The 27,787-nt window shown below is 43.5% G+C and overlaps 1 long non-coding RNA gene across 1 annotated transcript in view; it reads left to right on the top strand.

Annotated features, from left to right (window-relative positions):
- LOC138645850 (uncharacterized) overlaps positions 1-27,315 on the top strand; it is a 64,579-nt gene extending 37,264 nt beyond the window's left edge. The window contains exon 3 of the long non-coding RNA XR_011314778.1: positions 24,980-27,315. This is a non-coding gene — a long non-coding RNA (uncharacterized lncRNA). The remainder of the gene's footprint in view (positions 1-24,979) is intronic.
- The last annotated feature ends 472 nt before the right edge of the window (positions 27,316-27,787 follow it).

The following is a 27,787-nucleotide window of genomic DNA, read 5'->3' as shown; positions in this document are numbered from 1 at the left end:
TGGAAGGAGTGACCGCAGACAGGCATCGAAGGCCTAAAATAATAACGCATGGCTGTAGGCAATTTTAAATTGGTTCCAGGGGTACACGGGCAGCAGTGGTGTGGTCAGTGGAGGCCTAGTGGAAGGAGTGACCACAGACAGGCATCGAAGGCCTAACATAACAAAAATGTCAATACAATGGTATTGTCAGTGGCAGGCATTGAAGGATGTCAGCGCATAGACTAAACATTGGTGGAGCTGTGAGATAATTTTGCAAGTGGTAGAGCACTGTTTGAGCTGGGGTGGGGGGAAACTGTCTTGTGGCCGGCGGTACAGGCCCAGGGCCCCTCATATTACAACGGTGTGTCTGACGTTGGGTGCGCACCACCACCGCCAGAGACACTTTATTGTACTAGGAGGGACCCAGTGGCAGTGCCGTCGACCAAAAGCGGGCTCACCCACCTCTTCAGACAAACTGCACTCTCACGGGTGCTGTCGCCAAGTGTCGATACCACGGCCCCGTGTGGGGAGTTTGGCCATTTAGTGAGGTGTAAACATGTCGTATGCTGGACAATCAGGTGCAGAAAATTACGAGATTGGAAAAGGCATTCAGAATAGTCCACAGGCAAGACCTTTTCATAGGAAAGCTAGGTGTCAGCCGGGAAAGGTGGGGCAAAAGATTTCGAAATCCAGTTGTGGTTCATTTTAATGAAAGTTAGATCATCTACATTTTGGGTAGCCAGACGAGTCCTTTTTTCTGTTAGTATTGAACCTGCAGCACTGAATACTCTTTCTGATAGGACACTAGCTGCCGGGCAAGCAAGCTCCTGCAATGCATATTCTGCCAATTCTGGCCAGGTGTCTAATTTTGATGCCCAGTAATCAAATGGGAATGACGGTTAAGGGAGAACATCGATAAGGGATGAAAAATAGTTTGTAACCATACTGGACAAATGTTGTCTCCTGTCACTTTGAATTGATGCTGCAGTACCTGTCCTGTCTGCGGTCATAGCAAAATCACTCCACAACCTGGTCAGAAAACCCCTCTGGCCAACGCCACTTCTGATTTCTGCCCCTCTAACTCCTCTGGTCTGCTGGCCCCTGCAGCTCGTGTGAGAACGATCACGGGCGCTGTGTGCAGGGAATGCCAGAAGCAAACGGTCAACAAGAGTTGATTGTTTGGTTGCTAATATTAGTTCCAAGTTCTCATGTGGCATTATATTTTGCAATTTGCCTTTATAGTGAGGATCAAGGAGGCAGGCCAACCAGTAATCGTCATCATTCATCATTTTAGTTATGCGTGTGTCCCTTTTGAGGATACGTAAGGCATAATCCGCCATGTGGGCCAAAGTTCCAGTTCTCAAATCTGCGGTTGTGCTTGGTTGAGGGGCAGTTTCAGGCAAATCCACGTCACTTGTGTCCCTCAAAAAACCAGAACCCGGCCTTGCCGCGCCACCAATTTCCAGTGGCCCCGGAAAAGCTTCCTCATTAAAAATATAATCATCCCCATCATCCTCCTCGTCCTTCTCCTCCTCTTCGCCCGCTACCTCGTCCTGTACACTGCCCTGGCCAGACAATGGCTGACTGTCATCAAGGCTTTCCTCTTCCTCAGCTGCAGACGCCTGATCCTTTATGTGCGTCAAACTTTGCATCAGCAGACGCATTAGGGGGATGCTCATGCTTATTATGGCGTTGTCTGCACTAACCAGCCGTGTGCATTCCTCAAAACACTGAAGGACTTGACACATGTCTTGAATCTTCGACCACTGCACACCTGACAACTCCATGTCTGCCATCCTACTGCCTGCCCGTGTATGTGTATCCTCCCACAAAAACATAACAGCCCGCCTCTGTTCACACAGTCTCTGAAGCATGTGCAGTGTTGAGTTCCACCTTGTTGCAACGTCTATGATTAGGCGATGCTGGGGAAGGTTCAAAGAACGCTGATAGGTCTGCATACAGCTGGAGTGTGCGGGCGAACGGCGGATATGTGAGCAAAGTCCACGCACTTTGAGGAGCAGGTCGGATAACCCCGGATAACTTTTCAGGAAGCACTGCACCACCAGGTTTAAGGTGTGAGCCAGGCAAGGAATGTGTTTCAGTTGGGAAAGGGAGATGGCAGCCATGAAATTCCTTCCGTTATCACTCACTACCTTGCCTGCCTCAAGATCTACAGTGCCCAGCCACGACTGCGTTTCTTTCTGCAAGAACTCGGACAGAACTTCCGCGGTGTGTCTGTTGTCGCCCAAACACTTCATAGCCAATACAGCCTGCTGACGTTTGCCAGTAGCTGCCCCATAATGGGAGACCTGGTGTGCAACAGTGGCAGCTGCGGATGGAGTGGTTGTGCGACTGCGGTCTGTGGACGAGCTCTCGCTTCTGCAGGAGGACAAAGAGGAGGAGGAGGGGGTGCGAACGTCTACAGCCAATTGTTTCCTAGACCGTGGGCTAGGCAGAACTGTCCCAAACTTGCTGTCCCCTGTGGACCCTGCATCCACCACATTTACCCAGTGTGCCGTGATGGACACGTAACGTCCCTGGCCATGCCTACTGGTCCATGCATCTGTTGTCAGGTGCACCTTTGTGCTCACAGATTGCCTGAGTGCATGGACGATGCGCTCTTTAACATGCTGGTGGAGGGCTGGGATGGCTTTTCTGGAAAAAAAGTGTCGACTGGGTAGCTCGTAGCGTGGTACAGCGTAGTCCATCAGGGCTTTGAAAGCTTCGCTTTCAACTAACCGGTAGGGCATCATCTCTAACGAGATTAGTCTAGCTATGTGTGCGTTCAAACCCTGTGTACGCGGATGCGAGGCTAAGTACTTCCTTTTTCTAACCATAGTCTCATGTAGGGTGAGCTGGACTGGAGAGCTGGAGATCGTGGAACTAGCGGGGGTGCCGGTGGACATGGCAGACTGAGAGACGGTGGGAGATGGTATTGTTGCCACCGGTGCCCTAGATGCAGTGTTTCCTACTACGAAACTGGTGATTCCCTGACCCTGACTGCTTTGGCCTGGCAAAGAAACCTGCACAGATACTGCAGGTGGTGCGGAAAATGGTGGCCCTACACTGCCGGAAGGGATGTTGCGTTGCTGACTAGCTTCATTGGCCGAGGGTGCTACAACCTTAAGGGACGTTTGGTAGTTAGTCCAGGCTTGCAAATGCATGGTGGTTAAATGTCTATGCATGCAACTTGTATTGAGACTTTTCAGATTCTGTCCTCTGCTTAAGGTAGTTGAACATTTTTGACAGATGACTTTGCGCTGATCAATTGGATGTTGTTTAAAAAAATGCCAGACTGCACTCTTTCTAGCATCGGATACCTTTTCAGGCATTGCAGACTGAGCTTTAACCGGATGGCCACGCTGTCCTCCAACAGGTTTTGGCTTTGCCACGCGTTTTGGGCAAGATACGGGCCCGGCAGATGGAACCTGTTGCGATGTTGATGCCTGCTGCGGCCCCTCCTCCTCCGCTTCAGAACTGCTGCCGCCTGCACCCTGTTCCCCCAATGGCTGCCAATCGGGGTCAAGAACTGGGTCATCTATTACCTCTTCTTGTAGCTCGTGTGCAACTTCGTCTGTGTCACCGTGTCGGTCGGTGGTATAGCGTTCGTGATGGGGCAACATAGTCTCATCAGGGTCTGATTCTTGATCAGCACCCTGCGAGGGCAATGTTGTGGTCTGAGTCAAAGGACCAGCATAGTAGTCTGGCTGTGGCTGTGCATCAGTGCACTCCATGTCAGATTCAACTTGTAATGGGCATGGACTGTTAACTGCTTCACTTTCTAAGCCAGGGACGGTATGTGTAAAGAGCTCCATGGAGTAACCCGTTGTGTCGCCTGCTGCATTCTTCTCTGTTGTTGTTTTTGCTGAAGAGGACAAGGAAGCGACTTGTCCTTGACCGTGAACATCCACTAACGACGCGCTGCTTTGACATTTACCAGTTTCACGAGAGGAGGCAAAAGAGCTAGAGGCTGAGTCAGCAAGATAAGCCAAAACTTGCTCTTGCTGCTCCGGCTTTAAAAGCGGTTTTCCTACTCCCAGAAAAGGGAGCGTTCGAGGCCTTGTGTAGCCAGACGACGAACCTGGCTCCACAGCTCCAGACTTAGGTGCAATATTTTTTTTCCCACGACCAGCTGATGCTCCACCACTACCACTACCCTCATTACCAGCTGACAATGAACGCCCCCGGCCACGACCTCTTCCACCATACTTCCTCATTGTTTTAAAAACGTAAACAAACTAACGGTATTTGTTGCTGTCACACAAATTACACGGTGAGCTATAACTTCAGTATGATTTAGCTACCCCTTTACAGGTGAGTGAGACCACAACGAAAATCAGGCACAATGTTACACACTCTGTTGTTGGTGGCAACAAATGAGAGAGATGCCACACACGTAGGACTGTCACTGAAGCACAAATGTAAATATTAATCTCCCACTGATTTGATTTTTTTTTTTTTTTAAGGGAGACTTTAGGGAAAAAAAATAATAGAATAAAATGATTTTTTCAGGAAGAATTTAGAAACCAAATAAAGTAAAATGATTTTTTCAGGGAGAATTTAGAAAACAAATAAAACAAAAAAAGGCTTTCTATGGCCCACTGAGTGAGAGATGACGCACACAGGAGTCAGGAGTGGCACACAAGCCCAGAGGCCAATATTTATCTCCCACTGATTGATGTAGTGATTTTTTCAGGTAGATTTTGGAACCCAAATCAAGCTAAAAAAAATAATAGGCTTTCTATGGCCCACAATTGGAGAGAGAGAGAGAGAGAGATGGCACACCCAGGAGTCAAGACTGGCACACAAGCAGAAAGGGCAATATTAATCTCCCACTGATTTGTTTTTTTTTTTGTTTTTTTTTCAGGGAGACTTTAGGAAAAAAAAATAGAATAAAATGATTTTTTCAGGAAGAATTTAGAAACCAAAGAAAATAAAATGATTTTTTCAGGGAGAATTTAGAAAACAAATAAAACAAAAAAAGGCTTTCTATGGCCCACTGAGTGAGAGATGACGCACACAGGAGTCAGGAGTGGCACACAAGCCCAGAGGCCAATATTTATCTCCCACTGATTGATGTAGTGATTTTTTCAGGTAGATTTTGGAACCCAAATCAAGCTAAAAAAAATAATAGGCTTTCTATGGCCCACAATTGGAGAGAGAGAGAGAGATGGCACACCCAGGAGTCAAGACTGGCACACAAGCAGAAAGGGCAATATTAATCTCCCACTGATTTGTTTTTTTTGTTTTTTTTTTCAGGGAGACTTTAGGAAAAAAAAAATAGAATAAAATGATTTTTTCAGGAAGAATTTAGAAACCAAATAAAATAAAATGATTTTTTCAGGGAGAATTTAGAAAACAAATAAAACAAAAAAAGGCTTTCTATGGCCCACTGAGTGAGAGATGACGCACACAGGAGTCAGGAGTGGCACACAAGCCCAGAGGCCAATATTTATCTCCCACTTTTTTTTTTTTGTTCCAGGGAAAATTTATAAACCCAATAAAAAAAATAATAAATAGGCTTTCTATGGCCCACTATCTGAGAGACAGAGAGAGATGGCACGCTTAGGACTGGCACACAAGCCCAAAGGCCAATATTAATCTCCCTTTTTTTTTAAGGGAGAATTTATAAAACCAAAAAAAAATAAATAAATAGGCTTTCTATGGCCCACTATTTGTGAGAGAGATGGCACGCTCAGGACTGGCACACAAGCCCAGAGGCCAATATTAATCTCCCACTTTTTTTTTTTTTTTCCTGGGAAAATTTATAAACCCAATAAAAAAAAAAATAAATAAATAGGCTTTCTATGGCCCACTATCTGAGAGAGAGAGATGGCACGCTTAGGACTGGCACACAAGCCCAAAGGCCAATATTAATCTCCCACTGATTGATTTATTTATTTTTTTCAGGTAGAATTTAGAACCCAAATAAAGCAAAAAAAAAAAAAAAAGGGGCTTTCTATGGCCCACTGAGTGAGTGATGATGCACACAGGAGTCAGGAGTGGCACACAAGCCCTGAGGCCAATATTTTTCTCCCACTGATTGATGTAGTGATTTTTTCAGGTAGATTTTAGAACCAAAATCAAGCAAAAAAATAAATAGGCTTTCTATGGCCCACTGAGTGAGTGATGATGCACACAGGAGTCAAGAGTGGCACACAAGCCCTGAGGCCAATATTTTTCTCCCACTGATTGATGTAGTGATTTTTTCAGGTAGATTTTATAACCCAAATCAAGCAAAAAAATAAATAGGCTTTCTATGGCCCACTGAGTGAGAGATGACACAGACAGGGATGGCACTCTAGCAGAAATGTCAATCTTAATCTCCCACAAAAAAAAAAAAAAAAACAGGGAGTGTCCTTCAATTACTATCTCCCTGCAGTAATCTCAGCCAGGTATGCCAGGCAGCAATAAGGAGTGGACTGATGCACAAATTAAATAAAAAGTGTGTACAAACCAAAAGATAGCTGTGCAGAAAGGAAGGAACAAGAGGATTTGTGCTTTGAAAAAAGCAGTTGGTTTGCACAGCGGCGTACACACAGCAATGCAGCTATCAGGGAGCCTTCTAGGGCAGCCCAATGAGCTACAGCGCTGAGGGGGAAAAAAAAAATGTAGCTTCCACTGTCCCTGCACACCGAAGGTGGTGTTGGGCAGTGGAAATCGCTACAGCACAAGCGGTTTGGTGGTTAATGGACCCTGCCTAACGCTATCCCTGCTTCTGACGAAGCGGCAGCAACCTCTCCCTAAGCTCAGATCAGCAGCAGTAACATGGCGGTCGGCGGGAACTCCCCTTTATAGCCCCTGTGACGCCGCAGACAGCAAGCCAATCACTGCAATGCCCTTCTCTAAGATGGTGGGGACCAGGACCTATGTCATCACGCTGCCCACACTCTGCGTTTACCTTCATTGGCTGAGAAATGGCGCTTTTCGCGTCATTGAAACGCGACTTTGGCGCGAAAGTCGCGTACCGCATGGCCGACCCCGCACAGGGGTCGGATCGGGTTTCATGAAACCCGACTTTGCCAAAAGTCGGGGACTTTTGAAAATGAACGACCCGTTTCGCTCAACCCTAATGAAGATCATTGGAGGAAGACAGGACAGCAAAGCTACCACAGTAGGGGAGATGGGTTTAGTAAGAGCTGAGGGCTATGCACTCTAGGGAGATTCAATTTCTTGATGGTCACATGAGACAACCTGCTGCCCATCCACAGAAGTGAAGAGACCACAGCTGCTGAGGGGCTAGTAAAGGGGCTAAAATAGGAGAAAAAGACGCTATATGATTTAAGTAATGGTGTGCATTACGCTATTCATTTGTCTTTCAATTCATGGAACATTTTGTTCGCAAAAAATATTTGTCACGTTTAATTGGCTAAATTCTCTGCAATATTAACTTTTTGTTGCTAGTCTTTCTTTCTTGTTTCTTGTTTTTCTCTTTTCATTATTGAGCTGTCCAGCAAAATCCATTTTCCTTCAAATCCCACTTCTGTATCTCCTCTGCAGACGTTATCCAGGCACACAGGATGTTTTAAAAAAACGACTCTAGAGTTTATAACACAAGAGGGAAGAGTCCAAAAGTTATGTTGTTAACCCTTTCACCCTACTTAACCTGTATAGCACTTATCACAACTGCAATGAGATGCAGTAACATATGGCGTGACATACAATAAAAAGTCTAGATCAATAAGTATGACTTATCTTGTCATTGGAACATAATTTTAGAGAAGAGTCAATGCACAATGGTAGATTCTTTTTACACAAACTCTGCCTTTGAATACTCTGACCCCAGCCTCTATGTCTGTACCCACTTGGTAGCCAGAGATATATTGTAAACCTTATCTTCCACATTCCTACACTGCTTTTAGCCACTTATAAAAAGAAACATGATCAGACGATTTACACATCAATTTCTTAAAGACTAAATCAAGGAGTTAAAGGAAGATAAGAGGAACAAAGAAATGGAGAAAGGGTTTAAAGGGGTCTATGAGGCAGAGCAGAATTCCCACCCATCCTCCCTATATCACTTTGGATGTATGCATAGAATATTTTTACCTGTGAGGTCACTGGTTACAGAACACTTAGCAGAAAGGGATCCCACATTGCTGCAAAATATTGTGTATTGGAGAAGTTAGGATTCAGGAAATTTCTGGAATTTACTGTTATCAGTCTGGTTATAGTTTGTTGGTCCCATGGATTTTGATCGGAAAAACAAAAACATGCTGCAATTGAGCCAGTAATTCTGATTGAATGTAAAAACAGTGATTTGGGCAAAGTGTAACCTCGGAGAGCTGCTCTCTACATCCGAGAAAACAACCTGACATATGCATGGACCCATAGGAGTGCGATCTGATGCCTTGTCGAATTGCACTCAGACCAAAAATATGGCCATGTGCACAAGCCGTAATTTACAGTTTCCACTTATTAGGTTTCTACAGCTCTTATGCAGACTTATGTGTTTCCATAATGACAAATAACAAACAAATCCAACAGTCATCCAATAGTTTGATCCTGCAGCTATACTTCCATATGTTCCTTACTTCTTCCTAACTGATTTCATGTATGTCAGTGTAGTGATGTAATACATATCTCATATAGATGCATATATACATGACAGTCTACTGACCTACAAGTATACCAAGTGTACCCTCTAGATTGTAAGCCCATGAGTGCAAGACCCTCTCCCCACCATTTATTTATTGTCATTTATATACAGTATATCTTTTATATGTAAACCCTTTTCACATGTACAGCATCATGAAATCAATGGTGTTTTAAAAATAAACAATACAGGATAGGAAAAACACAGAAAGTAGGCACTTCCAAAATGTGGACTTGATAAAGTAGATATGATAATGGCGGTAATGAGAAAATGAAAGGACCTCTCCTGGAGAATGACATGCTCCTTATTTGGAGTGGCGATATTTCTGCCATACCGGAACTTTTGAGTTATTTTAACTCTAATGGATTTAATCTTCATTTCACATGTAGTACTGATCCTCATGTGATTTTCTTTTGGACTTGACTCTACGTGGTATTGTGGGTAATGTCATTGCCACTTCCACATATTGTAAACCACTATCAGGGAATAGCATTGTACACGCTTCTAGCAGTCATCCTAGACACACCATCAAGTCAATACCAGTAGGTGAATTAACTAGGATCACCAGAAATTGTAATGATGCTGTTATTCTCAGGCATGACATTGATTTATGTTGTTGTGACAGATTTGGAAAGAGGGGCTATTCTAACTGGTCCCTTGATAGAGCAAAGAACATTGTCAAACAGAAAAAATGTTGTGATATGTTGATGCCAAGAGATAAAATTTATAATGGTAGTGAGAATCAGAAAATAATTTGCTCTGTTAAATATAGTTCTCAATACTATAGTATAAAGTCTCTTATTTTAAAAAAACATTCCCATTTTGTATGAAGATGAGATTTTATCAACCATTTTATATTCGGGATGTCAAGTGGTGGCAAAGAAAGCCACTACTTAATCTGACATTCTTTCCCCAAGTTTCTTCAATTCCGGCAATACTTCTCGCACCTGGTTGCATCACACTGGTTTTTACCGCTGCGGTGCTTCTAGGTGCAGAACTTGTGCTCATTCTATTATTGCACATTCTTTCCATGATAGTGGCAATAGACCAGAATTTAAGATACAACAGCTGATTAATTGTAATAGCAAAAATGTGGTGTACATGATTACATGTGTAAAATACAATTTGAGCTATATAGGATGCACCACTCGTATGCTTAAAATCCGCATTTCTGAGCACATTACAGATATTATTGTTTCCACTAACGGTAATCGTTCCATGTCTCATGCATCTAAGCACTTTGTTACCTGTCATCAGAGGAGTACGGCATTTCTACGGGTTATCGGCATTGAGAAACTCACGCTGTCAGCCAGAGGAGGAGACTTCAAAAGACGCTTAATGTCGCGTGAAGCCTATTGGATGTTTTGCCTGAACACTTGCCATCCTGCGGGCTTGAATGCTCGTAAAGAAATCATGTTCCACTACTAAGATACAACTTTTGTATATTTCTTACGCATTTTCTTGCCTATTTGTGTGTTAGTTTTCATATCTTTTTTTATTTTTTCTTTATTATTATGTTTTTAAATTGTATGAGTTAACTTATGTGTCATGTGATTGGTAAATCAATTGTTATTGGTTGTAGCTGGTATTTAACCATGCAGTTATGTATATGGAGCAGCTTTGAGAATGAACATGTTATTGTTCGAAACGCGTAGCCTGCTGCTACTCATCTTCATGTGAACCATGTAATTGTACTTTGCATTTTATTATCAATAAATTTGGATATTTTTTGGAAGCTGGATTTTTTTTTTCTTGTTCGCTTTATTGTTCCACGTGATGACTACACGGTATCCGGGCTTACCCACAACACATGCCTAGCAGGTGAGCTGTTTTTTTACCATTTTTTCATGAATAGAAGGGGGCAGGAAAAAAGGACCAGAATGGATATAAGGGGTGGCAGGGTGGATATATGGGGGGCAGGAAAAAAGGACCAGGATGGATATAAGGAGGTCGTCAAGATGGATATATGGGGGAAGAACAAAGGACCAGGATGCAAATATATGGGGGGCCAGAATGCAGATATATGGGCAACCAGGAAGGATATATGGTAGAGCCAGGATGCATATATATGGGAGGCCAGTATCGATATATGGGGGGCCAGGATGGATTTATGAGGGTGGGGGCAGGACAAGGGAACAGGATGCATACATATGGGGGAGTCAGGATTGAAATATATGGGGCTGCCAGTATGGATATATGGTAGAGCCAGGATGGATATATATAAATTGGGTCCAGGATGGATATATATGGGGGGCCAGGATGCATAAACTACCATTCAAAAGTTTAGGGTCACTTAGAAATTTCCTTATTTTTGAAAGAAAAGCAGTTTTTTTCCAAAGAAGCTAACATTAGATGATTCAGAAATACACTCTATACATTGTCAATGTGGTAAATGACTATTCTAGCTGCAAACGTCTGGTTTATAATGCAATATCTTCATAGGTGTATAGAGGCCCATTTCCAACAACCATCACTCCAGTGTTCTTATAGAACTTTGTGTTTGCCAACTGTGTAAGAAGGCTAATGGATGGTTAGAATAACCTTGAAAACCCTTGTGCTAGTATGTTAGCACAGCTGAAAACAGTTTGGCTGATTAGAGAACCTATCAACCTGACCTTCCTTTGAACTAGTTGAGAATCTGGAGCATTACATTTGTTGGTTCCATTAAACTTTCAAAATGGCCAGAAAAAAATAACTTTGATGCGAAACCCGACAGTCTATTCTTGTTCTTAGAAATGAAGGCTATTCCATGTGAGAAATTGCCAAGAAATTGAAGATTTCCTACAATGGTGTGTAGCACTCCCTTCAAAGGAGAGCACAAGCAGACTCTAACCAGAGTAGAAAGAAAAGTGGGAGGCCCCGCTGCAAAACTGAGCAACAAGACTAGTACATTAGAGTCTGTAGTTTGAGAAATTGATGCCTCACAGGTCCTCAACTGGCAGCTTCATTAAATAGTACACGGAAAACGCCAGTGTCAATGTCTACAGTGAAGAGGTAAGTCCAGGATGCTGGCCTTTAGAAAAAGCCATATCTGAGACTGGCTAATAACAGGAAAAGATTAATATGCACAAAAGAACACAGATATTGGACAGAGGAAGTTTGGAAAAATGTGTTCTGGACAGACGAATCCAATTTTGAGGTGTTTGGATCACACAGAAGAACATGTGTGAGACGTAGAACTGAAAAGATGCTGGATGAGTGCCTGACGCCATCTGTCAAGCATGGTGGAGGTAATGTGATGGTCTGGGGTTGCTTTGGTGCTGGTAAAGTGGGAGATTTGTACAAGGTAAAAGGGATTTTGAAGGCTATCACTCCATTTTGCAATGCCATGCCATACCCTGTGGTCAACGCTTGTTTGGAGCCAATTTCATCCTAAAACAGGACAATGACCCAAAGCACACCTCCAAATTATGCAAGAACTATTTAGGGAAGAAGCAAGCAGCTGGTATTCTATCTGTAATAGAGTGGCCAGTGCAGTCACTAGATCTCAAACCCATTGAGCTGTTGTGGGAGCAGCCTGACCGTATGGTATGCAAAAAGTGCCCATCAATCCAAACCAACTTGTGCGAGGGGCTTCTGGAAGCATGGGGTGAAATTTCTCCAAATTACCTCAGCAAATTAACTGTTAGAGTGCCAATGGTCTGCAATGCTGTAATTGCTGCAAAGGGAGCATTCTTTGATGAACACAAAGTTTGAAGGAGAAAATTATTATTTCGAACCTTGTCAATGTCTGGACTAGATTTTCAATTCATTTGGTCACTCATTTGATTAATAATGTATGAGTTTTCATGGAAAACACAAAATGTCAGAATTTTCAGTTGACAGGCGGATTCGCTTATCTGTTATAATTCCACCAGCGGTACTAAAAACCCGCTCAGACAGAAAGCTAGCAGCCGGGCAGGCCAGGACCTCCAAGGCGTAAAGAGCCAGTTCATGCCACGTGTCCAGCTTGGATACCCAATAATTAAAAGGCACAGAGGAATCACAGAGGACATTTGTACGATCTGCAAGGTACTCTCTCAGCATCTTCCCAAACATTGCACTTCTTGTGACAGCACCCCTTGCCTCTGTGCTGGCACGATGGGAGGGTCTGAGAAAACTGTCCCAGAACTTTGCCATTGTTCCCCTGCCTGAGCTGGATTGTACTTCTTTCTCTCTCTCGCTTGGACTCCTTGGTTGTACAACAATCCCTGATGTCTGCTGCCAGCATTCTCGCATGGGAATTTTATAAGTACCTCTTCTACAAGGGCCCTCTGGTACTGCAAAATTTTAGTACACCTCTCTGCCTCTGGCAGAAGAGATTGAAAGTTCTCCTTGTAGCGTGGGTCTAGAAGTGTCACCAACCAGTAATGAGTGTCACCAAAAAATTTTATAATGTGAGGGTCACGTGAAACGCAGCGCAAAATAAAGTCAGCCATGCATGCCAGACTTCTAACAGGCAAGACTTCCGTGTCCTCACCAACAGGATGACCGACCATGCTGTCCTCCCCCTCCTCCTCCTCCTCCCTGTCCTCAGGCCATCCCCGTTGAACAGACAGTGTGACAGCTGTGCTTGCAGTACCATCTATAGCACATGAAAGTAGCTCCTGTTCTTCCTCCTCCTCCTCATTGCCTACCAATCCACGTTGGGAAGACTTGAGACTGGGCTGAGTGTAATCCCCCTGTATGGTTCCTCGATCCATGTCCTCGTGCTCTGCCTGCAATGCATCCTCTTTAATTGTGAGCAGAGAGGTTTTCAGAATGCTGAAAAGTGGGACGGTCATGCTAATTATGGCATCATCGCCGCTCACCATCTTCGTGCAGTCCTCAAAAATTTGTAGGATGGTACATATGTCTGACATCCATGTCCACTCTTGAGGTCTTATGTGTGGTGTCTGAACTGAATATCGACTGCCTTGTTGATGTTGGTAGTCAACAACTGCCCTCTTCTGCTCACAAATCATTTCCAACATATGCAGTATAGAGTTCCAACACGTGGGGAATTCACACACCAGTCGGTGAGCCGGAAGCAGCAAACGCTGCTGAAGCACGGCAAGAGCAGCTGAAGCTGTAGCTGACTTTCTAAAATGGGCAGACAGACGGCATACTTTCACTAGCAGATCCGGCAGCTCCAGGTGGTGGTTCAGAAAACGTTGAACCATGAGGTTAAGCACATGGGCCAGGCAAGGTACGTGTGTGAGCTCACCTTGCCTCAGAGCCGCCACCAGGTTCCAGCCGTTGTCACACACAACCATGCCTGGTTGTAGATTCAGTGGTGTCATCCAAATATCTGACTGCTCTTTCCACAACTCTTCTGCATTGTGCGGTTTGTCACCTATGCAGATTAGCTTCAGCACAGCCTTTTGCCACTTGGCTGAGGGAGTGCTGCAGTGCTTCCAGCTTCTGACTGATGTGTTAATTTCATAGATGGAGGCTGAAGAGGAGGAGGAGGAGGAGGTGCAGGAGCTGTACACTGTGGGACCAACCCTGATTGACGTAGGGCCCGCAATCCTCGGTGTGGGGAGGATGTGTTCCATTCCAAGGTCTGACTGGGTCCTGTCTTCCAGTGTGTTAACCCAGTGTGCTGTCAGTGAGATGTACCATCCCTAGCCACAAGCACTTGTCCACGTGTCCATGGTTAGGTGGACTTTCCCTGTAACAGCATTGTTGAGGGCATGGGTAATGTTGTGGGACACATGCTGGTGTACTGCCGGTACGGCACACTGGGAGACATAGTGGTGACTGGGGACGAAGTACCTTGGGACGGCCGCCGCCAACAGGTTGTGGAAAGCTTCCATCTCAATGAGCCTTAAAGGCAACATTCCAAGCGCAAGCACAAGAGAAATGTTAGAATTTAGTACTGTGGCCTGTGGGGCGTTGGCTGGGTATTTCTGCTTGTGTTTCAATGACTATAGACAACTGAAGGCTGTGCTGGGACAAGGACGCGGACGGGCTTGATGATGTTGCTGCTTGAGTGGGCAACAACAGGTGCAGGGCTAGAGGCATCTTCACATGCACAGTGGACTGGGGATTGGCTTCTACGCAAAACAGTGGAAGAAGCAGTGGTGTCACCTGCAGACAGTGTTCCTGGAGCCTGGGGTTCGGCCCACAAAGTCGGGTGCTTTGCTGACATGTGCCTGATCATGCTGGTGGTGGTCAGGCTGGTAGTTTTGCTACCCCCACTGAAGCGAAAATATGATTTTACAAACCAGATGCACCAGGACTCAGCCTGACATAACAGACTGCATACATTTTTTTGGGGGGGTTTGGTGAATTTTTTGAAAAAAAAAAAGCCACAGAAATCTGCAGCTATGTATATAGTAACTAAGCAGCAGCAGACAGTTATGGAGCTTTTGGAGGTATTCAGTGAGAGCTATGTACTCACATACAGTGCCTGCAGGCCTTGCACTGATGTGGATATGTGCACATAGACTCCCCTGCCTACCTAGAGCTGAAATCTCGGGACCCCCGAATTAGCCCTAAAAAGGACTGTTGGTTTCTCAGGAGTTGTGGACTGAACAGTTGCAGACCTACACTAACTATTAAAAGGACGATTCTGGCCCTATCTCAGCAGCAGCTCTCCCTACACTAGCTAAGTCCAGAGCAGAATGCGGCGAGAAGGGCGGCGTCAGGTCTCTTCTAGAGCTCCCGCCGAATAATATCGGAAATACTCGGTAGTCGCCGAGTACACGGAGCATAGTGATACTCGGTCGAGTACCGAGTAGTGGCGAGCACGTTCGCTCAACACTATTATATCTAGACTACCATTCAAAAGTTTAGGGTCACCCAGATAATCCTCATCCTCATCATCCATAACCAGTAGAACACCGGGGTGAAAGGATTCCGTGATGCCAAAGTCACAAATTTTTTTGTGCAAGGGTGTTTTTATGATGCCCGTTACTAATTGGAAACCAAAACAAATGTTACTCCCACAGGGGGAAATGTAATCAAAAAGAGATGTACGTCTATTATTCCCATTTATTCTTATATTTCCCATTTTCCCTATCTATCTTTGGACCGTCCTCTAGAGAGGTAGTGTATACCTCTACAATAGAAAATTATTCAAATACTTTTATATTATATTTTTATTTATAGCCCTGTCTCTGAGCTGTTGCTAGGCACAAAAATATCTCGTTGGACACATTCTGGCTTCAAATTTATGAACTTGTGTTCGCCCCTCCCTTTTGTTATTTACTTCCAGCGGTGGATTCACATCATTTATTTATTTGTTTGATTTCATTATGGTTTATTTTTATGTCTCCTCATTCTCCACCACTAAATCACCAGGCTTAACGTCTTCTGTGCCGCTACAGGCAGTCCAAGATTTGGCAAGGGTGTCTATGATGCCCATAGTATATTTTTAAAAAATGTATCCCCCTTGGGGAAATGTTTGTCAGCCCATGCACTGCATGTATGGGCATTACAAGCCTAGGAGACACGCTCCTTTACATTGGGCCTAGTTTTTAATGAGGCCTTCAGCAATGTCTCCTCATTCTCCACCACTAGATCACCACGCTGAATGTGTTCTGTGCTGCTAAAGGCAGTCCATTTTTTGGCAAGGGTGCCTATGATGCCCATAGTTTATTTTTAAAAAATGTATCCCCCTTGAGGAAAATATTTGTCAGCCCATGCACTGCGTGTATGGGCATTACAAGTCTGGGAGACACACTCTTTACATTGGGCCTAGTTTTTAATGAGGAATTCCTCCACTTCTCATCATTTTCCACCACTAGATCACTAGGGTTAACATGTTCTGTGCTGCTACTGACAGTCAATTTTTTGGCAAGGGGGTCTATGATCCCCATTAAATATTTTTTTAAAATGTACCCCCCATGGGAAAATGTTTGTCAGCCCAAACACATAGTGTATGGGCATTACAAGTCTTTGAGACTCGCTCCTTTAATTGGGCCTAGTTTTTAATGAGGCCTTCTTCCACCTCTCATCATTTTCCACCACTAGATCACAAGGAATCACGTGTTCCGTGCTGCTACAGACGATCAATTTTTTTTGGCAAGGGTGTCTATGATCCCCATTAAATATTTTTTTTAAATGTACCCCATGGGGAAATGTTTGTCAGCCTATGCACTTAGTGTATGTGCATTACGAATCTAGGAGACCCCCTCCTTTGTAATGGGACAGTTTTTCTTTATGAGTCCCTTCTCCATGTTTCTTCCAAGGGGGTATTGGGGTGCGTGTAAATTTGGGTCAAGGCAGCCCTTGCATTCATTGCATAAGGAAACAGTATGGCAGGACCAACTAAAGAATGTGAAGTGGGTTTTTCTGTGGCCATCCAGTACCTGGGTTGAAAGGCTTATTGGGGTGCATATGACTTGGTAGCATGGCAGGCCTTGCAGTCAATACATAAGAAAACAGTATGGCAGGACCAACTGAAAAATGTGAAGTGGGTTTTCCTGTTGGCCATCCAGTACCTGGGTTTAAAGGATTCTTAGTGTGCATATGAATTGATAGCAGGGCAGGCCTTGCATTCAATGCAACATTTTTTCAGGAAGCCCTCCTGTACCTCTCATGAAAGGGGTATTGGGGTGTGTCGTAATTCTTGGCAGCCCAGCCACTCACTGCATAGGCAATAACAGCATAGGAGACTCACTGTTTAATAATGGCCCTTTAAGATTATTAATGCTGCCTGATGCCCCTCTAAAAGTAGGCTTTGTGACTTTAAGCGTCCCTCCTTCATAAATGAAACATGATATATCTGCTTATGTGTCACACACCACATGGCCAGCTAGGGTTGCTAAATGTTACAATGACATTTCCCAGTGAATGCATTTGTATTGGTTGAAAACAATGTTACAGTTGAAAAACGCTGCGTGTGAACATAGCCCAAGTCGTGGAGGAACATTTTGGTCTGGGGTTAATTATTTTGCCTTACATACAAGTCATTACCTTAACATATTTCCCAGCAAAATCCATTTTGGTTTTGTTTTTGTATGTTTTTTGGTGCACCTGTAAAAATGGCGTGAAACTCTGACAACATTGCTTACAGCTGTGAACTAGCAGTCAGAAATGCTTCCAGGGGCGATCCCCATGATGTTCCTGTGTCATTTGAGCAGTGTTTCCATAATTTTCTGAAGTTTTTAGAGCTTGAAAGGACCCCCGGGGGGGATCGCGGTAAAAATACTTTCCCATAGACTTACATTGGGCTCGTTGCTCGTGTCGAGTACCCGAGTATTCCAATTTGCTCGACCCGAGCAACGAGCAACCGAGCATCTTAGTGCTCACCCATCACTAGTATATACAGCTCTTGCAACAACTAAGAGACCATGGCAAAATTTTCAGTTTGTCTGATTTTTTATTCTATAAATTACTGACAACATGTCTCCGAAATTTTGTATTTATTTTCTGAAAATAAGAAATGGTCAAAATAACAAAAAAATGCAGTGCTTGCAGTCCTAAAATAATGCAAAACAACAAGTTCATAATCATTTAGAAACAACAATACTAATGTTTTAACTCAGGAAGAGTTCAGAAATCAATATTTTGTGGAATAACCATGATTTTTAATCACAGCTTTCATGCGTCTTGGCATGCTTTCCACCAGTCTTTCACACTGCTTTTGGGTGACCTTATGCCACTCCTGGTACATAAATGTAAGCAGTTCTTCTTTGTTTAATGGCTTGTGACTATCCATCTTCCTCTTGATTACATTCCAAGGGTTTTCAATGGGGTTCAGGTCTGGAGATTGGGCTGGCCATGACAGGGATTTGATGTGGTGGTCCTTCATCCATACCTTGATTATCCTAGCTGTGTGGCATGGAGCATTGTCCTGCTGGAAAAACCAGTCCTCAGAGTTGGGGAACATTGCTTGAGCAGAAGGAATCAACTGTTTTTCCAGGAAAACATTGTATGCGACTTGATTCATACATCCTTCCTAAAGAACAACCTGCCCAATTCCAGCTTTGCTGAAGCATCCCCAGATCTTCACCAATCCTCCACCAAGAGTAAGACACTGTGGCTTGTACACCTCTCCAGGTCTCTGTCTAACCATTAGATGACCAGGTTGTGGGTAAAGCTGAAAATTAGACTCATCAGAGAAGATTACCTTACTGTAGTCCTCTATTGTCCAATCCTTATGGTCTTTGGCAAACTTCAACCTGGCTCTCCTTTGCTTCTCTGTGATGAAAGGCTTTTTTCTAGCTTTGCATGACTTGAGTCCTGCCTCTAGAAGCCTGTTGCGAACTGTTCTTGCTCTACACTTCACCCCAGCTGCCATTTGCCATTCCTTTTGTAGGTCACTTGATGTCATCCTGCGGATGCTGAGTGACATTGGAATAAGATGACGGTCATTCCGGTCAGTGGAGAGTCGTTTTCGTGCTTTGCCAGTCTGTAGCTTTGTTGTCCTCAATGTCTGCTGTTGACCTTGTTGTAATGGACTACCATCTTAGAAATTTTAAGGATGGAGGCAACATAGTGCTCACTGTTTCCCTCTGCTAGTAAAGCCAGAATTGAGCCCTTCCTGTCCTCACTCAAGACTTTTCTTTTCGACTCCTTTGGCATGGTTAACCCCTTCAAGTCACGGCCCTTTTTCGTTTTTGCGTTTTCATTTTTCACTTCCCTCCTTCCCAGAGCCATAACTTTTTTATTTTTCCGTCAATATGGTCATGTGAGGGCTTATCTTTTGCATGACAAGTTGTACTTTTGAACGACACCATTGGTTTTACCATGTCTTTTACTAGAAAACGGGAAAAATATTCCAAGTGTGGTGAAATTGCAAAAAAAGTGCAATCCCACACTTGTTTTTTGTTTTTTGTTTTTTTGCTAGGTTCCTTAAATGATAAAACTAACCTGCCATTGTGATATTAAATCGTGAATCCTTTTGGATATTTTCTCTACAGTCAAGGGTGCCCTTAAGGCTGAACAAACGTTTTGACCTCATTTTGCAGTTAGATTAATGTAATAATTTCATATCTTTATTTCATATAATCCAATTTTTTTTTTTTTTTATTATTTTTTTTTCCCGTGTTTTTTTTTTGTGGTTTTTTTTTTTTTTTTTCTCTCCATAAGAAGGTGATATTTAATATTGTACACACTGTGAATTGGTTCTATTACTTCGGCTAATGTAATTTTTTGATACACCGTTGTGGTTCTTTTTCCATAGACATGTCTTTCTCTTTTGCGGTTCACAGGGGGTTAATCTAATGAATGTTCTGATTGCCCACCTGAGTTTTAATCTAAGCACTTGTTGTTTTAGTGTTCTGTGTTGTATAAAATGTTAATATGTGGTTCCATTTTCATGCCATGACTAAGACCTGATGGTCGAAACGCGTCGGCGTTGACCACCTGGGACCCCCATCTCTTTTTTGCAAATGTTTGCATTTTAAAGTGTTTCCAATAAATTGACTTTTTAGAAGATCCATGCTGGAGATTATTTTTTCTTTTTCATTGTGATTCTCTAGGTCATTACGAGTTCATAGACATCTAACATGTCTAGGTTATTTTTTATCCAAGTGGTGAAAAAAAATTCAAAACTTTGCTTAAAAAAAAAAAAAAAAAAGTGCCATTTTCCGATACCCGAAGCATCTCCATTTTTCGTGATCTGGGGTCGGGTGAGGGCTTATTTTTTGCATGCTGAGCTGACGTTTTTAATGATACCATTTCAGTGCAGATACGTTCTTTTGATCGCCCGTTATTGCATTTTAATGCAATGTCACGGCGACCAAAAAAACGTAATTCTGGCGTTTCGGATTTTTTTCTCGCTACGTTGTTTAGTGATCAGGTTAATGCTTTTTTTATTGATAGATCGGGCGATTCTGAATGCGGCGATACCAAATACGTGTAGGTTTTTTTTTTTTTAATTGTTTTATTTAGGATGGGGCGAAAGGGGGGTGATTTAAACTTTTATATTTTTTATATTTTTTTCATATTTTTAAAAACATTTTTTTTTACTTGTGCCATGTTTCAATAGCCTCCATGGGAGGCTAGAAGCTGGAATAGCCTGATCGGCTCTGCTACATAGCAGCGATCATCAGATCGCTGCTATGTAGCTGAAATGCAGGTGTGCTGTGAGTGCCGACCACAGGGTGGCGCTCACAGCAGGCCGGCATCAGTAACCATAGAGGTCTCAAGGACCTCTATGGTTACCTTCCTGATGCATCGCCGACCCCCGATCATGTGACGGGGGTCGGCGATGACATCATTTCCGGCCGCTGTCTGCGTTTGACAGCGGCTTTTAACAGGTTAATAGCGGTGGGTGAATAGCGATTTCACCCGCCGCTATTGCGCGCACATGTCAGCTGTACAAAACAGCTGACATGTCGCGACTTTGATGTGGGCTCACCGCCGGAGCCCATATCAAAGGGGGAGACACGACATGCGCAGTAATAGTACAGCGCATGTCGTGAAAGGGTTAAATGTTATTTTTTCATTCCTATTACTTTTGGATTATTACTAGCACTTGTTTTGCCATCCAGCTTGTCCTATTGCAAGAGGATTGTGAACACCACAGCAGTGTTTTTTATACTTTCCTTCATTAAATAAGATTTGGTTCAAATGATAACCTAGTCAGAAGCACATTAAGTAGAATGAGGTGTACTCTGGCTGGAATTCAACTGACACTGGAATGGAATGGCTGTTAGACATGTACAGAAGCTGAATTTTTTAATACTGTGCAGTGGTCTGTTAATTTTTGCCAGAGCTGTATATGGGGGAGCCAGGATGCATATATATATGGGGCAGCCAGGATGCTTATATATATATGGGGAGGCCAGGATGGTTATATATGGGGGAGCCAGGATGGTTATATATGGGGGGGCCAGGATGCAAATATAAGTGGGACCAGGATGGATATATGAGGGGAACCAGGATGGATTTATGGGGGTAAGGCCAATACAATGGACCAGGATGGATATATGGGGGGCCAGGCTAGGCTAGATTATTAAATAAAGGGGGCCAGGATGAGGGACTTAATTACTGTTTGGGTGCCAGAATGAGGAACATGCTATATTAGTTTATGGTTACAAATGGGGAGCATAATTTCTTTAGGGTCCTATTAGGGACATTATTATTACTGTAATTCAATTTACTTTCTAGGAAACTGTTTTCCATGGAGGGAACAAAAGGGGGGTCCTGTTACTTTGCAGGGCGGCACTATGTCACTTTTTTCTTCATCTGACGTAGTGTCGAAGTCAGGGAAAAAGTGGAGAAAGTTCTCTGGAAGTGATCAGCTACTGATGACTGTGTGTTATTTTGTGCAGAGATGAGTCCTGGGTGGAAGAAGTGATGGCAGTCTGTGCTGGCTGAAGAAGAAAAGCGAAGAAAGACTTCAACAAGAGACGTCACCGGTGAGTATACATGTGCACGCACACTATACACTATATACTGTGTACAGAGTTCCTGTGTATAATGTCACTGGTGATCACTGTATTACCTGTACACTGACACTATATACTGAGCCCTTGTGTATAATGTCACTGGTGGTCACTGTATTATCTGCACACTATACACTATATACAGAGCTCCTAAAAATAATGTCACCAGTGAACACTGTATTACCTGTACACTACACTATATACTGAGCTCCTGTGTATAATGTCACCGATGATCACTGTATTACCTGTACACTGACACTATACACAAAGCTCCTGTGTATAATGTCACTGGTGATCCATGTATTACCTGTACGCTATACACTATATACTGAGCTCCTGTGTATAATGTCACTGGTGGTCACTGTATTACCTGTACACTGACACTATATACAGAGCTCCTGTGTATAATGTCACTGGTGATCCATGTATTACCTGTACACTATACACTCTATACTGAGCTCCTTCAGATAGTTTTTAATAAGAATGGAATAGTGTGTTTTGTTTTATTTCAAATAAAGAAATGAATACTTGTGTCTTTATTTATCATATAGACGCCTTATAGACACCTATCCATTACTAAGCAGTGGGCTTGATGTCACCTGACAATACAAAGGTGACATCGACCCCAAAAATATAAACCCCACTTGCCACCAATACAGGGCAAGTGGGAAGAGCCGGGAAAAGAGCCAGAATAGGCACATCTAATAGATGTGCCTTTTCTGGGCGGCTGTGGGCTGTTATATTTAGGCTGGTGGAGTCAATATTCATGGCCCCTTACCAGACTGAGAATGCCATCCCCCAGCTGTCATCTTTAGCTTGACTGGTTGTCAAAAAATATTTAATTATATAAATAATTAAAAAAACAGCAATCAACACCTGGTCGTCTAATGGTTAAACGGAAACCTGGAGAGGTGTACAAGCCACACTGTCTTGCACCCACTGTGAAATCTGGTGGCGGACTGGTGATGATCTGGGGATGCTTCAGCAAGGCTGGAATTGGGCAGGTTTTTCTTTGCGAAGGACGTATGAATCAAGCCGCATACAAGGTTATCCTGGAAAAACAGTAAATTCCTTCTGCTCAGGCCATGTTCCTCAACTCTGAGGACTGTTTTATCCAGCAGAACAATGCACCATGCCACACAGCTAGGTCAATCAAGGTGTGGATGAAGGACCACCACATCAAATCCCTGTCATGGCCAGCCCAATCTCCAGACCCTGAACCCCATTGAAAACCTCTGGAATGTAATCAAGAGGAAGATACAGCATATAGTGACAAGCCATCAAACAAAAAAGAACTGCTTAAATTTTTGTACCAGGAGTGGCATAAGGTCACCCAAAAGCAGTGTGAAAGACTGGTGGAAAGCATGCCAATATGCATGAAAGCTGTGATAAAAAATCATGGTTATTCCACAAAATATCGATTTCTGAACTCTGCCTGAGATAAAATATTAGTATTGTTGTTTCTAAATATTTATGAACTTGGTTTTTTTGCATCATTTGAGGTCTGCAAGCAATTCTTTTTTTTGTTATTTTGACCATTTCTCATTTTCTGAAAATAAATACAAAATGTATTGCTTGGAACTTCGGAGACATGTTGTCAGTAGTTAATAGAATAAAAGAACAATTTACATTTTACTCAAAAATATACCTATAAAGAGAAAAATCAGACAAGCTGAAAATTTTGCAGTGGTCTCTTAATTTTTGCCAGAGCTGTATATATGTGTCTCCCTATAGTTAGATTATTTTCTGTGGTACAGAGATGAATAGTTTTGGATGATTACCATTGTTCCTTCATTGGTTGCGCCGTTGCCTCCAAATAACCTGTTCAAAAATTCAAAGTATGTCATGGGTGGGAAGGGGACAAACAGGCAGTTTGGATGACATCACAAAGCACATAAACATCATAGACATCATATGACATCACAATTGGCATAGAATGTGCAAAGTGCAACATCTGAGCCATCTTGTTTCATTAGAGCCTGACAGCTTGAAGGAAACAAGTCCAGGTAGGGAACTCTTCACTTACGACCTCACTCACAAATTGTATAGATGGGGGGTTAGTCATCTGATTCAGAACTACATCCTTGACAAGAAAATCTTAGCAAAACCCGCTGTATCATGTGTCCTGTGATTGCTATGATTCTATGATTTAAAAAAAAATGTTATTGACCAGATTCCAAGGAAAATATGAACATTTTGGTTCTTTATTAAGTCAGTGTGAGCCCTGCCCAATCTGGACAACCCCTTCCCTATATGAGGACTTGTTGGCGATCAACTGATCATGTGTTACTCGTCTTGAAGACCCTTACCAATCGTCTGGTTTGCCCTCTGTGACACCCATGTACTCTAATAAAAGCATATAGAAAGGGGTGAGCCAGGTGAGACACCTCCATTTGGTTCCATTTTTGGGTAGCTTTGCCATTAATGTTGTGAAAACGCTATTGTAACAAGTTTAGCTACAGACTGCTATAGTTCTCCATTATCAGCTGTCTTGGTCTTGTCAGATCAGGGGTGACCGGGAACTGACAGTTTATCGTCATCAGGAATTGCAGTATGGCGTCCTGTGTTTTCCTTTAGTTCTTAGAACAGTAGGTGATACAGATTAGAATAAAAGGGGGGAAATGTTTAGGTTTTAACGTGCGTCATGACTCAATTAAAAATGAGACTGGTGGTTATTTGCAGCCTGTGATTTTGTTTGATTAGTTCTCCTCTTGATGTTGGAAACTTGATACATAACACACCAGTGGCCCTTATTACGACAGGGGACATGACATCATAGGGCACATGACATCATAGATATCACATGACATCACAATTGGTACAGAATGTATAAGGTTATTATCCTGAACCACCTTGAGTCTCCAGAGGGAGCAGCTTGAGGAAAACAAGTCCCGGTAGGTAGCTGCTCACTTGACATTAAGGTCCCATTCACTGTGCCTTTGGGTTGTTCATGGTGATGTTTAGAACTGCACCATTTACACCTAAAAAATGTCAGCAAATATCTCTGACATGTTGTCTCTTGTGTATTAGAATGATTTGTTAAATAGGACCTACCATTTAAGCCTCTTTTTTGTAATGATAGATGTTATGTCTCTTCTAGTGCAGATGATCAGCTGTAATGAAGCACGGACAGATGACGGTGGTGCAGCAGGAAGGCTGAGCAGAAGCAATGGACAACGTAGTGGCTTGATGCCAGCAGGATGACCAGAACTGGAACCACAGGATATAATGAGCAGAATTGATTAAATGACAACTAGCGTAATGGAGTTACAAACTCAGATCAGAGTTTGATCAGAGTGGCATCAGTTTTTCTCGGACGTGGAGGGGGGGAGGTTTCGCAACTTTTTCTATTACGTCAGTCTGTGAAAATCGGATCGCACTCAGATGTCATCCAAGTGGGGTCCATTTTTTCATGGGCCCATAGACTTGCATTGACGATTTTGACTTGTCTTCAATTTTTTTCCGTGAACCACTGGGTCCGAGGAAAAAATCTGACATTTTTACAGCCCCATAGAATATCATTGCTATCTGTCAAAATCATGGACGGCATTCAGATGACAAAACTGGTCGTGTGCACAAGCCCTTATGTGGAGTTGATCAGTGGGCGACTGGGTCCTGAGAAACCCACTGATCCCTCCAAACAGCTGCTCTAAAGCATGCTGCTCAACAGACAGAAGCATAGAGCTCTGCCTGAGCGGGCTCAAATCTATGTACAGGCTTGATAGAAAGTCTATTAGCCTGTATTCTACTCTGTGCACAGGCTTATAGAATTGCACAAATACACACAAACACATAGATATTTATTTATTTTACTCGCTTACATAGCGCCATTAATTCTACAGGGCCATGTATACATACTATATATGAATAAATTAAATATATATAAATATATTTATATATATTTTCTCCAATTTTCACAGACTGTCAAAATGGAGAAACTTTTTTTTCCCCCTCTCCACCTGTGAGAGAAAAAGATGCCACTTTCATCGCACTCTGATCAAAGCCTGATCGAAGTCTGCAACTCTATTTTATATATACCGTATTTTTCTGACCATAAGACGCACTTTTTTTCCTCCAAATTTGGGAGGAAAGTGTGGGTGCGTCTTATGGTACGGATGTAGCATGTGGTGAGGGGGGCAGCAGTGAGTGGGATCGCACTGTTATGCCACTTCAGGATGTCCCCGCTGCCCAGAATCAGCCTGGGGAAACCATGTGGTCCCGATGATTAAGTGCAGTGAATATTCATTAGCGGCTCCCCGCCCACCTATCAGCTGAGTGGTGAGCCAGGAGCAGCAAATGAATACTGCACTTAAGCAGGGACACACATGGCTTCCCCAGCACTGATTCCTGCAGCAGCTGGGGAGATCTGTGTGTCCGGGGGAGGAGGAGGCAGCAGGGGCCTGAGGAGAGAGGAGATCGCTGCATACCTGCCTGCCATGCCTGGGCTGGACGCCAAGTGCTGTGCACAAACAGGACCTGTTTGATGTCAGGAGTGGGCGGGCTGGAGCATCACATGGCAGCTCAGAGCCCTCCCTCTTTTTGACATCATCACAGGTCCTTCAGGCTCTCCACTAGAATCCTCATAACCTGTGCTGTGGAAAGGAAACAAGAGGGAAGGCTCTCTGTGTTGTCATGGGATGCTTTTACCTCACCACAGTTTGGCTGGCTGCCACATTTAAGAGGTTAGTCTTTACAAAACACAATAAAGCACTCTGCCACTCCTTTGGTGAACTATAACTCGCAGCATGTCATAGGATCTGCAGGACTTGCTGGGAGTTATAGTTCTCCCATGGGATTTTAAAGCAGCACTCCAGTGTTATTTTGCAGTGCTGGAGTGGTGCTTTCAATATAAGCCCTGTGCCCCCATTCTTATACTCGCCCTCCAGCATCTTCATATAGTACTGTACAGACACCACACTGGTCCCACAGCTTCCAACATAATAACATACTATTATATATAATAACACCACATATAATAGTATGTTATTTATGTTATTAAATATTTTACCACATTTTATTGCTTCAAATATTTTTTTTCCCTATTTTCCACCTCTAAAACCTGGGTGCGCCTTATAGTCCGGTGCATCTTATAGTCCGAAAAATACGGTACATATGTAATTTGTGGACTAAGGCTACGTCCCCACAGTCAGTAATTGGACGCAGCACATGTCCGCTCCGTCCAAAGCACTGCCGGCTTTTGAATGCAGGCGATTCCGCATGTGTTCATTGAAACGTGCGGAATCACCGCGTCCTATACATAGTACTGGAGATATTTATCTTGCAGAGACTGAACGTCTCCACAAGATAAATAGACATGCTGCGGTCTGGAAAAGATGCGCCGCATGTCCATCTCCGCAGGTGTCGATGCACGCATAGTGGGTAGCTTGCCGAGGGGACAGTTCACAGGAGGCAGGGTCATTGCTTCAGCAGGCTGGCTGTGGCAGCAGGAGTTGGCCGATCTGCTGGCCCTGTGCTCTCATATGTTTGTGCCGGTAAGTAGAGTCCCCTATCCCATTGATTTCCCTGTGGTGGGCTTTGAGAAAATCGCTGCCAGAGGTCGCGCATGCTCGGATTGAGATCTTGGGAGACGAGATCTTGGAAGACGAGATCTCGTCTCCAGAGATCTCAATTTGGGCATGCGCCACCTTCGGCAGCCATTTTTTCGAAGCTCATAGCAGGGAAATCAATGGAAAAGGAGACTCCGCTCACTGGCACCATCATCATACGAGAGCCTAGGGACAGCATAATCAGCCCACTCCTGCCGCCTCCACCAGCCTCCTTAAGCAACGACCCTGCCTCCTGTGACCTCGCTCCACCGCAGTCGCCACTTCGGTAAGCTACCTTCAGATTATAAAACGCACAAATTTTCCCCCAAAATTTGGAGGGGAAAAAGTGTGTTTCATAATTT

This window comes from Ranitomeya imitator, chromosome 7 (genome assembly GCF_032444005.1).
Source record: "Ranitomeya imitator isolate aRanImi1 chromosome 7, aRanImi1.pri, whole genome shotgun sequence".
NCBI classification, from domain to species: domain Eukaryota; kingdom Metazoa; phylum Chordata; class Amphibia; order Anura; family Dendrobatidae; genus Ranitomeya; species Ranitomeya imitator.
This window is presented reverse-complemented; position numbering and strand designations above follow the sequence as displayed.